Source organism: Bos javanicus, chromosome 1, assembly GCF_032452875.1.
Source record: "Bos javanicus breed banteng chromosome 1, ARS-OSU_banteng_1.0, whole genome shotgun sequence".
NCBI classification, from domain to species: domain Eukaryota; kingdom Metazoa; phylum Chordata; class Mammalia; order Artiodactyla; family Bovidae; genus Bos; species Bos javanicus.
In genome coordinates this window covers 113,629,139-113,644,526 of record NC_083868.1, presented here as the reverse complement: position 1 = coordinate 113,644,526, position 15,388 = coordinate 113,629,139, and the positions used below count along the sequence as shown (strand labels likewise).

Below are 15,388 nucleotides of genomic sequence, written 5' to 3'. Positions count from 1 at the left end.
TTCCAGGCAAGAGTACTGGAGTGGGCTGCCATTGCCTTCTCCAGGTGTATACTTATAACTTACTTAATATTGTACATCAACTATACCTCAATTTAAAACATCAAAAAGAAAAAGCGGTGCTTGATTTTTACAAGTGATTCTCTGGGAGGGAAGATCAAACCTGTGTTTCATTAAGTATTCTGTTGGCTGAAGCAAGAACTTTACCTCAAGCAAAACTGTACAAAGGTAAGTTTATTTTTGTTACCCTCATTTTCTCAACGCTGCCCATACTTCGGTCTTTCAACCGTCAGGCTTTTTAAAACTGCATCCTCTCTCCTTTCTGGAACCTGTCCTTGGAAACTACTGGGACACATAAACGTCCCAAAGTATTTAAGAGTGAGAGCAATTAAAAGGTATGAGTGCTGAGACCACCTGTGTTAATATGGCTTAATTAAGAATACGGATCAGCTGAGCCACCCATCAACCCCCACACACACCTCCACCCCCGCCCGCAGGCTTCTACGGTTGCCATGACGGCGGCCTTGTTCTGGGCTGCACTTGCCTTTGCACCTGTGCTCGAGTTCTACGTCTTCACCATGGCCACCACCACTGCGCATCAACTTTCTCCTCATCGCAGGGTTCTTCTGGTTGGTGTCTCTGCTGCTTTCCTCCCTTGTTTGGTTTATGACAGCAGTCATTGCTGACATCAAAGATGGACCAGTGCGGAAATGTCTCCTGATTTTTGGAGTGTTAGTCTGTCCTTATGCAAGAAATGTGCCGGTTTGCATGTTATAAACCTTTTTTTTTTTAAGCCAGTGAGGGCTTGAAGAGGATAAACCCAGGTGAGAGCACCCTCTACGGACTGCTGGCTTATGTCTCTGGCGTGGGCTTTGAAATCATGAGTGGAGCATTTTCCTCTGTAAATACTCTGTCTGATTCTCTGGGGCCAGGCACAGTAGGCATTCTTTGAGACCCTCTCCAGTGCTTCGGAAATTCAGCTTTCATGACACTGGTGAACACATTGCTGCACATGTTCTAGAGCGTCGTGTTTTTGGAAGTGCCTGTGAGAAGAAAAAGTGGTACACCCTTCTTGTCATTCTCACCCATCTGCTGGTGTCAGCCCCAAGCTTCATGAATACTCACTGTGGATTAAATCTGGTGTCAGTGCGCATCATGCTGGTACTCACGGGCATCTGGCCATTCTCCATTTCTGCCAAAGCCTGAAACGTTGCCTGCTCTGCCAAGACTAGGACTTGCTCCTCTTCAACCAGTGCTCCAGACAACCTCCAAGGACCAGCACTTTTGAAATGGTAAGTTGCATCTTTAGAAGAAGCACAACTGTGTCTTTTTCTATAAATATCTTTTACTGGTGAAATTTGGAAAAAACAAAAAAACTGTCTAGATATGATATAGCCTTCATGCTACAACTTTCTGAAAAGGATACATCAGTGGAATGTAGTCTGGCTGCAAGTCAAAATCACCTAGTAAAACGCAGAGTACTGATTTCTGGGCTCTACCTCCAGGTTTAATTGATCTGGTGTTTGATAATTTTTTTAAGCTTCTCAGATAATGCTGATGTGCATCCAGGTGGAAAACCACTGATGTCCAAGTAGGAACTTTCTGAGAATTCTGTAAGTAAATAAAAATGAGATGTTTAGCTGTCTCCTGACTGAGTTTGTCTCCAGTCTGCGTTGAGCAAGTAACTATCTTGAGTATCAAATCCTGGTTAACCTTCATCTTTCTGAGTTCTGAAGTCACAAAAGGCTAAAGGGCTATCCCCTCTGTGAACAGTTTCACATCACAATACTCTAATTTCTAAGAATGTGAAAGGATGTGCTTCTAACTACAAAATTGCACTGACTTACTATGCCAATTTAACCAAAGTAAGCTATTGATTGTTAAACTGTATTTTTCTGTAGTTTTCCCCTTATAGATTTTGCTTTTTTGAGGCATTACATTATTTTGAGCATAGATTCATTTTCTTTAACTAAAAACCCAATTATTCCTGACTTCCTGGGAAGATATTATAAAACCAGGAATTTATGTGCATATGAAGAAAGTAGGAAAAACCACTAGACCATTCAGGTATGACCTAAATAAAATCCCTTAAGATTATACAGTGGAAGTGAGAAACAGATTCAGGGGATTAGATCTGATAGAGTGCCTGATGAGCTATAGACAGAAGTTCATGACATTGTACAGGAGATGGAGATCAAGACCTTCCCCAAGAAAAAGAAATGCAAAAAAGCAAAATGGTTGTTTGAGGAGGCATTACAAATAACTGTGAAAAGAAAAGAAGCTAAAGGAGAAAAGGAAAGATATACCCATTTGAATGCAGAGTACCAAAGAATAGCAAGGAGAGATAAGAAAGCCTTCTTTAGTGATCAGTGCAAAGAAATAGAGGAAAATAATAGAATGGGAAAGACTAGAGATCTCTTCAAGAAAATTAGAGATACCAAGGGAACATTTCTTGCTAAGATGGGCTCAATAAAGGACAGAAATGGTAGGGACCTAACAGAAGCAGAAGGTACTAAGAAGAGGTGGCAAGAATACACAGAAGAACTATATAAAAAAGATCTTCATGATCTAGATAATCATGATGATGTGATCACTGACCTAGAGCCAGACATCCTGAAATGTGAAGTCAAGTGGGCCTTGGGAAGCATCACTACCAACAAAGCTAGTGGAGGTGATGGAGTTCCAGTTGAGCTATTTCAAGTCCTAAAAGATGATGCTATGAAAGTGCTGCACTCAATATGCCAGCAAATTTGGAAAACACGGCAGTGGCCACAGGATGGGAAAAGGTCAATTTTCATTCCAATCCCAAAGAAAGGCAATGCCAAAGAATGTTCAAACTACCGCACAATTGCACTCATCTGACACGCTAGCAAAGTAATGCTCAAAATTCTCCAAGCCAGGCTTCAGCAGTACATGGACAGTGAACTTCTAGATGTTCAAGCTAGATTTAGAAAAGGCAGAGGAACCAGAGATCAAATTGCCAACATCTGTTGGATTATCAAAAAGGCAAGAGAGTTCCAGAAAAACATCTATCTCTGCTTTACTGACTATGCCAAAGCCTTTGACTGCGTGGATCACCACAAACTGGAAAATTTTTCAAGAGATGGGAATATCAGACCACCTGACCTGCTTCCTAAGAAATATGTATGCAGGTCAGGAAGCAACAGTTAGAACTGGATATGGAACAACAAACTGGTTCCAAATCAGGAAAGAAGTACGTCAAGGCTGTATATTGTTACCCTGTTTATTTAACTTATATGCAGAGTAAATCATGAGAAACCCTGGGCTGGATGAAGCACAAGCTGGAATCAAGATTGCTGGGAGAAATATCAATAACCTCAGATATGCAGATGATACCACCCTTATGGCACAAAGCAAAGAAGAACTGAAGAGCCTCTTGATGAAAGTGAAAGAGGAAAGTGAAAAAGTTGGCTTAAAGCTCAACATTCAGAAAACGAACATCATGGCATCTGGTACCATCACTTCATGGCAAATAGATGGGGAAAGAGTGGAAATGTGGCTGACTTTATTTTGGGGTGTCCAGAATCATTGCAGATGGTGACTGCCGCCATGAAATTAAAAGACGCTTACTCCTTAGAAGAAAAGTTATGACCAACCTAGACAGCATATTAAAAAGCAGAGACATTACTTTGCCAAAAAGGTCCATCTGGTCAAGGTTATGGTTTTTCCAGTAGTCATGTGTGAATGTGAGAGTTGGACTATAAGGAAAACTGAGTGCCAAAGAACTGATGCTTTTGAACTGTGGTGTTGGACTGCAAGGAGATCCAACCAGTCCATCCTAAAGGAAATCAGTCCTGAATATTCATTAGAAGGACTGATGTTGAATCTGAAACTCCAATACTTTGGCCACCTGATGCAAAGAACTGACTCATTGGAAAAGACCCTGATGCTGGGAAAGATTGAAGGCTGGAGGAAGAGGGGATGACAGAGGATGAGATGGTTGGACAGCACCACTGACTAAATGGACATGAATTTGGGTAAACTCTAGGAGTTGGTGATGGACAAGGAGGCCTGGTGTGCTGCAGTCCATGGGGTCGCAAAGAGTCAGACACAACTGAGCGACTGAACTGAACTGCTGTTAAGTCTTTTCTGGGTGCATCCCCACACAGCATTTACCTGCTGAATGCTGGCTGCTGGATTCATGGAGGTGAAGCCCACTGTTCTATCTCTGAGCAGCTCTGCAGGTTTGCTGAGTGATTACCCTGGGACAGGATTCACTGGAAGCTAGTGGAAGTTTGGGCGGAAAACAAGCCAGGAGGGTGGTGTTCACACTTTTAGCTTGTCCTGTGTTACTGACTAACACTTCCATCCAAATTGTATAGTGGAAAATTGGAAATATGTCCTAAAATACCATATTCATGCTTGTACATAATCCATATACTCTTTAGACAGGGTAAATGCCCTTAGGTTTTGGTAGCACGTACAGCATTCACTTTTTAGGAATACCAAAGATGCTTGTTTGGGCTTCCAAGGTGGCATTAGTGATAAAGAACCCGCCTGCCAATGCTGGAGATGTAAGAGAAGCACACTCCATCCCTGGGGCGGGCAGGGCAACCCTCTCCAGTATCCTTCCCTGGAGAATCCCATGGACAGAGGAGCCTGAGGGCTACAGTCCACAGGGTCATAAATACTTGGACACAACTGAAGTGACTTAGCACACAAAATGTTTGTTCAACTTCCAAACATCACTTTTGGTTTCCTTTATAAAGGAGAATTGTGCCTTTACTAATTAGAAATGGTTCCAAGTTGATGGTTTCTAGGGAGCTGATGTTCTGTGAGAAATGGAAATTCCCTACATATTCAAGTGGGAACATGATGAAGCTTGTATGTGCAGTAGAACAGCCAAAAGAAATAGAAGCAGCAATGAGAGGGCTCACCAGTGACATGAAGGATGGAAGAATTTGGTAATATTATGGTGGGGGAAGAATAATGGACATGTTTAAAATGGAAACATGGCCAGTTAATTTGGGCTAGCTGCACATCTGTCCAGGGACCAGAACCTTACACATAAACTAGACCTTTATCCATGAAATCCCCTCTTATGTTTACATAATTCAAATTTTTTCATCTAGGGTTTCAAGAGGACTAAGGTTTCTAGCAAGGCTGTAAACAGTCCCATAAGCAATTACAGTTATTCCCATAAAGTCTACTTGAGCACTAATACCACTGCTCCTGCTGGGGTTTGCTGTTTTCCACTTTTATACAAGATTTTCTTTAGGTGGGTCATACAAGAGTCAAAGACAGAGACTAAACAGTGACATTTATTATGCAGAGTTGAAGGGAATAAGATACCCATTGAACTAGGCTTCATTCCTATTGGAGCACGGTGTTCTTTGATAAACAGGGTAAGAAAAATGTAGAGTTGGTTTATTACTGTTGACTTACGATTCCTTAAATGGATAGTCCGATAAAACACTTGTGGATCTGTGAAGTCTAGACTGCAAGGAGATCCAACCAGTCCTTTCTGAAGGAGATCAGCCCTGGGATTTCTTTGGAAGGAATGATGCTAAAGCTGAAACTCCAGTACTTTGGCCACCTCATGCAAAGAGTTGATTCATTGGAAAAGACTCTGATGCTGGGAGGGATTGGGGGCAGGAGGAGAAGGGGACGACAGAGGATGAGATGGCTGGATGGCATCACTGACTCGATGGACGTGAGTCTGAGTGAACTCCGGGAGTTGGTGATGGACAGGGAGGCCTGGCGTGCTGCGATTCATGGGATCACAAAGAGTCAAATAAGACTGAGCAACTGAACTGAGCTGAACTGAAGTCTAGAAAAATCTGAGAATATTAGTATTACTCATACTTGAGCTCAGAGGATGTCCTCTGTGCATTAGTAGTTTAATCTTAAGTAAGCAATCTGGACCACTGTGAAATATCATTTAGAAAAACATCTTGGACAAGAAAATTTTCTTTGATGTTGAGACTAATGTCTTAGGTTAGGAAATTGTTGGCTAATCCTTGATTGAGTGAGAGCCAAGGAAACCCAGAAGGAGAGTAGTCTTCCTTTGTTGCTGTATATATATTAAGATGTGCTTTGTTTATTTTTATTTTTTTGCATTTGTTATTTGTGATGAGTTTTCTGATCCCTGACACTGTTTGGAGAGGAGGTGACGGTGTTAATCTTGTGTTCTTCTCCACACAGAGCTTTCTCAGTTTGGAGGAAAATGTGGCTATGTTCCTAGTTGACCTTGGAAAGTGAATATTGTTGCAGCACTTGACTATGTTGCCGTGTACATCATAGAGACTGATTTTGACTCTCTAATAAATTTGTATTTTTTTAACTCATTTGAACTAGGAGTTGAAGCTGGAGTTTTGTTACCTTCGATCCTGGCCTGCCTGCCTGGCAGTATAATAGGAGCAGCCTCTTTTAGAGCATCTTTGTGAACACATAGCTGAAAGGAATAAATGGTGTCTCTATACTGTATAGAAAAGAAAATGGCTTTTGTTCCCAATATTGTGTTTTTGTTGTCAACCACTTTTCAGTGTTTGCTGAGAGTGACAGATACACATCAAAAATGCTAGGTGTTCTTATCTATTGAGTTGGTGCAGTACAAGGGGTCTTCACAGAAGCTTCCTCCTACATGATCTTCTTCCTGGTCGCCTCAAACTAGCCCCAGAACAGGGACTAATGGTCAGAGTGGGCCTGAGGGCTCCAGGGAAGCCAGGGCGCCAGGCTGTCTCGGGCACCAGCAGCATGCTTCCTGGGAAGAGGTCCTGAGAGTGCTGGCTTTTTGTTGGCTAAGTTTTCTCTGGGCCCCACCATTCCTAACAAGAGAGACAAACTAGATGTCACAACTAAAGAATTTTAAAGGTCTTTGCTGAGAACGCTTTATTTTATGATTGTAGCTTTTAAATTCTCATTTAATAAGAGACTTTATTCCATTAAATGTAGTGTTCAGAGGAGTGGGCACTGTCTTTATGTACAATATTTATCATTTCATTTACGTTATACTCTTATGTCATATATAGCACTAATCAGTACATTCAATAGTATTTTCCAGCAAACAATGAAAAGACTGTTTGTCACCAAAAAAAAAAAAAAAAGAAGAATATAGATCAGCTCTGTCAACATGAATTAGTTGTTTTTTCCAGGAAACTTTGCCTGGGAAAGATAAAGCTATAAACCAATTTTAAAAAAATGCACTGTTTGCTTCAGGAAATTTCCCACAGATAATTAATGGAAACAAGAGTCTTCTCACCTTGGCAAATACTTGCTTATCATACAAAGTTTCCTCGTGAAGGCTTATTTCAAGACCCTTGTGTCATAGGGTCTACTAATTCCAAACTAGTACATTACAAACGTTGCCCAGTCCAGATCAGGTCTTCGTCTTGAAAGACCTACCTCAAAACTACTTTGAGCTCAGACCCCAAAGCCCTAAAATTAGACAACTTCTGACTTCCATATTCTGAGATACTGCTGGGATTGGTAAGGTGGTGGTCTCCCTTGCTACAGCAAGTTTTAATACATTTAGCTTTCCTTTTTTTAGGTTGATGATTTGCTGGGGAGTCCAATGGTACTATAAGATGGTAACCTATGTTTCTCTAGGTCACAGCAGGCAGAGAATAAAACTTTTGAGTTCCAACAAGTTAATGGCAAAGACAGAAATCATGCATGCCCATCTAGTAATAACTGAGGAATCTCAAGTTCTCCAAAACTGCCCACCTATTGCTAGAAGATCTAAGGGTCTTCTAGATGTACTCATGAACAAATCTCAGTATCCACTCAATGCTGAGGCTTCTGCTGAATTCAAACTTAAAAAAAAAAAAAGGAAATGGCACTATAGTTGGAACCCATTATCAAGCTTCTTCTTTGTGTGTGGAAACTATCAGCCTCCCCTAAAGTCACTGTTTCTGCTGCCCACCACTTAGGTCATTGCTGTTTGAGTCTTCTGAAGTTGATCACATGTCCAAAGGTGGCCAGAATCAGTGCTGCTCATATCAGTGCCTCCAGGGCTGAGGTCGGGAAGGATTCCTGGTGAGGACTGCTTGCAAAACCACCAGGTTACACTGTGTGAGCCATTACCTGCTCCATATATGTATATGACCAGTGGGAGCCCACACAACATATTACTGAGGCGCATTTGGACAATGGTGGAAATAAGAAGAACACAAAGGATGGAGAAAGGTCTTTCATTCATTTATTCCTTCTTTCATGCATACAACAAATATTTGAGTCTCTCTTGGCTATAACAAAAAGGAGTTTATTAATGGCCTTAAAATGTTCTCATCCATCAGGAAGTTTTGGCATCCATTCTCCATTCACCTCTGATTTTCTGTATGTCACAAACAGTGCACCGGAGATAAAATGAGCAAGACAGACAGTCCTCACCAAGCCACAGGGCAGAATGGGGAAAGAGATAATGAAACAATGGGAATATGGAATGGCAAATTCAGTGGAAGGAAAGTAGAGGGTGATGTAAGAGCAAAAACCCAAGGTAAACCAATCCAAATTTTAAAATCAGGGAAGTCTCTGTGTAATAACAATCTGTGAAGTTTCAGAAATAGGAGAACATCATGTTGTCAAGGAACGAAGTTTATATGGGCAGTTTATAAACGAAGTTTATATGTGTATCCTATGAAGGAGACAAGAGGATACATGAAGCTAGAGATTGGGAAACAGACCATGGAAAGTCATGTTGAGTTTAGAATTTATTTACAGGAGAAACAAGGGTATTGATAGCTTTAACAACAGGTGTAAATCAATGAAATTTTCAGAGAGGTTACTCTGGATACATTGTGGAGAATGAATTTGAGGGAAGAAAACAGAGGCAAGAAATCTAAGAAGCTATTGAGATGATTCAAGTAGGAAATTAAGGCTTCCTGGACTAGTGTGCTGACAGTGATGATGGCGGGAAAAAAAGATAGGACAGATTTGAGAAATAGAGAGGAAATAGACTTGATTGTCAATGGCAGTTGGCTGGGGCAGTGAAAGAGATAGGAATTCATCTCTTTCAACAGATGAGTCAGGTCATGTCACTCCTCAGCTCAGAACCCTGCAGTGGCTTCCATCTCATGCAGAATGAAAGCTAAAATCTTCACAGTGAGCCACAAGGATGAAAAAGCCTATACACCACATCCCTACCCTAGCCCTGTTGCCTCAATGGATTCACCCCTCCTGCCTTCCTGCCAGCTCACTCTACCTCACCCACTCCAATATCCTGATCTTCTCAAACATTCTCCCCTGGAGGAGGAAATGGCAACCCACTCCAGTACTCTTACCTGGAAAATTCCATGGACAGAGGAGCCTTGTAAGCTATAGTCCATGGGGTCGCAAAGAGTCGGACACGACTGAGCAACTGCACTTCACTTCACTTCTCAAACATTCCAGGCATGAACTTACCTTAAAATTTTTGTTTTCGCTCTGCCCAGATACCAGTATGGCTCATACCCCTGCCTTCTTCAAGTCTTTTTTTAAATATCACCTTTTCAATGAGGTTTCTCATCGTCATCCTACTAAACATTCCAACCTCTGTGACAGTATCCCAAGTTTTCTTATTACCCATCACTTTTTGATTTATGGTATAGAGTAATTTACTTATTGTTTTGTTACTAGAAATAATATTTTGGTTATCACTTAGAATGTAAGCTCCGTGAAGGAAGGAGTTTTTGTCTTGTTTTGTTCATTATTGTATCCCCAGTTCCTAGAATACCCAGGATGTAGTAAGCACTCAATTTTTATTGAATGAATTAGTGGGCAGTCCCCATGTCTGTAGCCTGACCAACCAGTCAGATGGTGGTTCTAATTACTAGTCTGGAAGTATGAGAGATGGGGAAGGTTTGCACAGAAAAGCTTATGAATTCAGTTTGGGATCATTTGCTCAGTACCACAACTATATTAACAGCATGATATTATTATATAAGTCAAAACTGTTAGCAAAATTTCAACTTTCTTAGATAAACGGAGCCAAACTCTTCTGTAAGAGAACAACCTACAGAATTCCAAAGCTGCTCTCACTGATGAGGCATGTGCCTGGTTCCCTGCAAGTCAGCCAATAAGACGGTCAATCAATATACATCAAGAAGAGGTCAGCAACCCTGGACTGTTCAAAGTGGCGTAAGTCATACAGTGGTGTGGATACTCAGAATAATTACATTAGGGATTCTGTTTGAGGTCTTGTATATCTTGTATATCTAGACAAAGGATTGACAAATAATCATTGGATAATCTCGAGGCAATGTACTCAATTTTTCACCTAGCAAAGGTTAACATTTACTCCCCAAATTATAAATCAGATATCAAATAAGAAGTAGACTAATGGAGAATAAGATGAGCTAACTTGCAGAGAAAACGCTAGTAAAGTGTAATCAAGTTCTTGGTACCTAAATTTGTTTTCTTTTGTTTCCTTAACAATTTAGAAACCCTGATCAACTCTAAACAGTGTTTTGCAGCCCCAGATGAGAACGAGTTTTCACAAGTCTGTATTTTTCAAACTTTAGCATGTATCAGAATCCCCTACAAGACTTTTTATTCCTGGGCATCCAAGCCTGGAAGTTCTGATTCAGTAGATCTTGAATGGGCCCCCATATTTGCATCTCTAGCAAGTTTCCAGATGGTGTAAGTGCTTCTGGTGCAGGGACCACCCTCTAAGAGTCATTGTAATCCTGGGCCTATTTGAGACCTTTTGCCCATTTCAACTAGGTTCTTTACTGACTCCCAACTGAAGTTGGTTGAGTTCAATATCTGAATATGGAACCACCGAATGGTATAAAATTAATGCAAATTATTTTTTAAACCTTTTTTTATTTAATTTCATTTAATTCTAATGTTTTTCATCATATAGTCTGTCAGTTTCTTTTTTCTTCTCTTTTTTTGGTAATTTGTGGTTAAAATGAAAGTGAGCATTTACATGTGTATGATGGAACAAATACTGTTCATTCCTGAGCTAACCACAATACCATGTGCATTATGTTTTCTCTCTTATATTAACTTCCTGTTTTCTCCTAAAGTTAGTAATAGCTTCATTTTTAATCTGCTTAGTTTTCAATATGATCTATCACTAATGTGATAGATCTTTCCAATGCTTCTTGATATTTTCCAGATGATCAAATAATACAATTTTTTTTTCCTTAGAAACCCCACTCCAACTTTCTGTTCTAGTCTGACAGGTCCTTTTCCAGGCTGGCTGCATAGTTATTATCCTAGAATATCCTTAGTCATTTTCCTGTTGGATCCACTATTTCCTAATCCCATATTTTCCTATTTCTTGATTTATTTGCTTACTTTGTTAGAGCGTTTCGTTCAGCTGCATCACAAGAAAGAAAACAGGGTGAGATTAATTTTGTCAGCTGTCACATGCCTGAAAATTTGCACATTCTTAACTAGATGGGTACAGTATTTTGACTAAAATTTATTTTCATTTCAACTTTTTAAGATTTTGCTCTATTTAGTTTTCTAACTCCAGTGTTGCTTGTGCAAATTCAGATGCTATTCTGATTTTCTTTTTCTTTCTATGTGACTTTTGACTTTTCTCTCAAACTCTTAGGATCTTCTTTTTCATCAGGTGTTATAAACTTTCATATTAATGTGCCTTATTGTGGGTTTTTCTTATGGGCTACACACCATGTGGGCTTTTTCAATTGAGGAACTCACACATTTCAACTCTGAGAAATTTTCCATATGTGTCTGCAGAACTCCTATAAAGTAGATTCTAAGGGTCTTTTATTATCCTTTAAATTTTTTATCTACTCTGTCCAATTTTTCATCTCATGTTTTTTAAAGTTTTATAGATACTTTTTGCAACTTTATCTTCAAAGCCTTCTTTGAATTTTTATTTTAATTAAACTTTATTTTATTTTGTATATAATCTATTTTAATAAATTTAATTATTTGTATTAAATATTTATCATGTATTTAATTTCTAGAATCTATCTTTCAGAACATCCTCTTATATCTTGAGATCATTTATTACAGCTTCTTGGGTGTTTTTTGCTGCTTCATATGTTATTTCTTTTTCACCAAACTTATTTTTTAATAATTGGATTTCTCTCTTTCATTTGAAAGCTATTTCTCTATATCAACAGATCTCAAATATTAACTTACATCAGAATCACCTGAAAGTCTTATTAAAACACAGACTACAGGGTCTCTTCCCTAGAATGTTTGATTCAGTACGGCTGAGATGGGGCTAGAGAATCTGCATTTCTAACAAATGTAACTTGTGACAGAGATCACATTTGAGAATTTTTGTTTGGGGTCACATGGGGTTGTATACTTCACAAAGTAAAAAGTACTGACATGTATACAGATTAAGTGGAGTAGGGAATGGCAATCCACTTCAGTATTCTTGCCTGGAGAATTCCATGGACAGAGAAGCCTGGCGGACTACAGTCCATGGGGTGGCAAAGAGTCAGACAAGACTGAGCAACTAACACACACACACCCATACAGGTTAAGGGCCTGCTTCTGGGTTCTCTGTTTAGGGCCTTCCTCAGCAGAACCCCTTCACGCTGTAATTCTAACCAAACCCCAGAATTCAGTGCTTTGTGAATTGGGCTCAGTGCTTTGTGAATGGCAGGATTTTCAATTCTTCAATATATTTTATGTGAGTAAAATTGATAATATATACAATAATATGAACTATTATAATTCTAAAATGTATGCTTATAAAATAATAAACAGTTTTCATAGGAAAGAGCAGAGAATAAATTCCCAAGAAGTTTCCAGAAAAAGTTCAGGATTTAGGATGTCACTGTGACTTTAGCCACTGTACTCTAAAAGAAGGAACAAATTGCATAATACATGCTGATTATTCTTTATTAGCTATTGAAATCTTCCTGGTGATGAGTGGAAGTTTGAAAACTGAGTTGCGGCCTCCTGAATGATAATGACAGAACAATCTGGAAATTATGTACTACCAGCAGAGAAAAGGGCACTAAGTGTGTGCTTGAGTACCTGCCTCATAAAACATATTAATTATTATTTATAGTTTTCTCTTTTCATTGCTTCTACTTCTCTTGAAAATGCTACTCTGTAGTGTTCAAAATTAAGACAAACAGCTCTGTCTAGTGGCCAATGTGATCATTGCAGTCAAAGTCAAAACAGTATTCAAGTCAGACCTTTTTAAATAATCTGTCTAAAACTTGGCAAAGGACTTTGACAGGAGGTGGCTCTTTTGTCCCAACGCAGGAGATGCAACGGATGAAAGCCATCAGTCATGTCATCTCCATTTGTGTCTTTTTCAGCAATTAAGAGAGACAGGTGCAAAACCCAGCTCAGTAATTTAGCTTAAAAAGAAAGGATTTTTATTTGTGAAACTGTGTTTGGTAGATAACTTTGTTCAAAACAGAAGTATACACCGTAGCCTGTTTTTAGCTTCACTCTTCTTTGTTTCCCCCCATTCTCCCCTCTCCTGCCTTTAAGAAAAATCTGGAACTGAACTGTAAGTCAGAATCTTGTCATTCTTCTTATGGCAGATGAACTGCCCCCTGGCAGCTGGGGTGCCCTGCCTTTGACAGTTGTTTCCACAGCGCTGCAGAGTATGAACAGGACACCATGTGGAAAAAATGAAGAGCAGCAGCTACTGGCTCCTAATTCGCCATAAAGCATTCGGAACAACAGTGGCCTTTTTCTTGCAAGAACTGGTATATTGAGGCAAAATCTTGCTGTTTCCCATACATTTCCACTTCCCCAAATAATGTGAAGTATGTTAGAATAAATCTAAAAGAATAAGTAAAATCAAGTATAAAAAAGATGAAGAATCCAGTGGTGGAGTAAATCTGGGCCCACGATACGTCTGGGCGTGGGGTAGAGATGGAATTGGCTGAATTGAATTACAATTTATTGGACATAGAGGATGAGAATTTGGTTGCTTTTTAATACATAAGTTACAAGATATTAAGCATATGGTTGTACCCCCAAAGTAAAATGACCTAAGGGTTAAAATATCACATGTTTGCTAAAGATAATCTTCAAGTACATAATTAATACTAAAACAAATCAATTAGAAAATTACAGCTTAACATATACCCAAGAAACATTCCAGTTTTAAATGAATGTTTACTTTCTGAAGATAAATTTGACAACATGCTTGTTGTTAAAAATTATAGTACCCAAAAATATTAACTTAAAGAAGGTAAAAGATAACCATAATATGAGATTTAAAGATAAGCACTGTTAATATTTAGTATAAATCTTTTATGGAGAAGGCAACAGCAACCCACTCCAGTACTCTAGCCTGGAAAATCCCATGGATGGAGGAGCCTGGTGGGCTGCAGTCCATGGGGTCGCTAAGAGTCGGACATGACTGAGCGACTTCACTTTCACTTTTCACTTTCATGCATTGGAGGAGGAAATGGCAACCCACTCCAGTGTTCTTGCCTGGAGAATCCCAGGGACAGGGGAACCTGGTGGGCTGCCGTCTATGGGGTCGCACAGAGTCGGACACGACTGAAGCGACTTAGCAGCAGCAGCAGCAGCAGCATAAATCTTTTAAGGTATAATTCCTATGATAAAAGTAATTATTTATATCCTGAGGAGAAAAATTATTATTTTGTATGTATTAATATTATGCATATTTGGGTAAAGACTTATGGCGAACTTAGAAAAACCTGATCCAATAGGAAAAGTAAGTGAGCCTTGTTTTTTTAAAGTGTAATTTAAAAGATTATTTCTGAAATATTTCAAAAGGATGAATTTGTGGAGTCAGTTAACATGGTGCGGGCAAATGGTAGATTTAGAAACCCCCAAAATGGCAATGATGCACATGCTGTCAATTTTGACATTACATTGAGTCTGGAAGGAGAAGAAATATGTTCCCTCAAAGTTTCCCTCAGTGGCAACATTCAAATTTTTAAGATATGAAATGATGACAATATTGTGAAAGCAACAGCCCATGAAGTCTAGAAATCCTGGGCATGATTTAGTGTTATAATCAAATAAAAGCCACCACAAGGCTAGTGACACATATTTAATGATATGCGTATCACTGTAGTATTACACAGCAATTTGGCATAAATGGCAAATGATTGCATAAATGACTAAAATTAGCATGACTTTCACATAGTCAAATTAAGCATTTCTGGGGTCAGCTGGGGAGAGAGAGAACAAAACAGACTAAAAAGCTGCTTCAAGAACCTGCCAAAGAAAACCAGGCAGCTGGGTCTCCCTTATTCTCTGATGACAGCACAGGGTTGAAGAGGGGGAAAAAAGAAAAAAAGTAGGAAGTTCAACAAAGGAACCAAGAAAGTACTGTTTTGGCTCCTTGCTACTTTCTCTTGTTTGGTCTCATCTGGAAGTTTCTAGAAAATTCAAGATAATTTTGTCTTCCCTGCCAGGCAAATGGTAAGACTCTCCAACTTCCAGTCTTTTGGACTCACAAAGAAATCTTCAGAGCTGATATGTACACTTTCTGTCACTCCCATCATCACCA

At 39.4% G+C, this 15,388-nt stretch overlaps 1 pseudogene; it reads left to right on the top strand.

Annotated features, from left to right (window-relative positions):
- Positions 1–509: 509 nt before the first annotated feature.
- On the top strand, positions 510–1,623 carry LOC133254682 (gamma-secretase subunit APH-1B-like; annotated as a pseudogene).
- Positions 1,624–15,388: the final 13,765 nt, after the last annotated feature.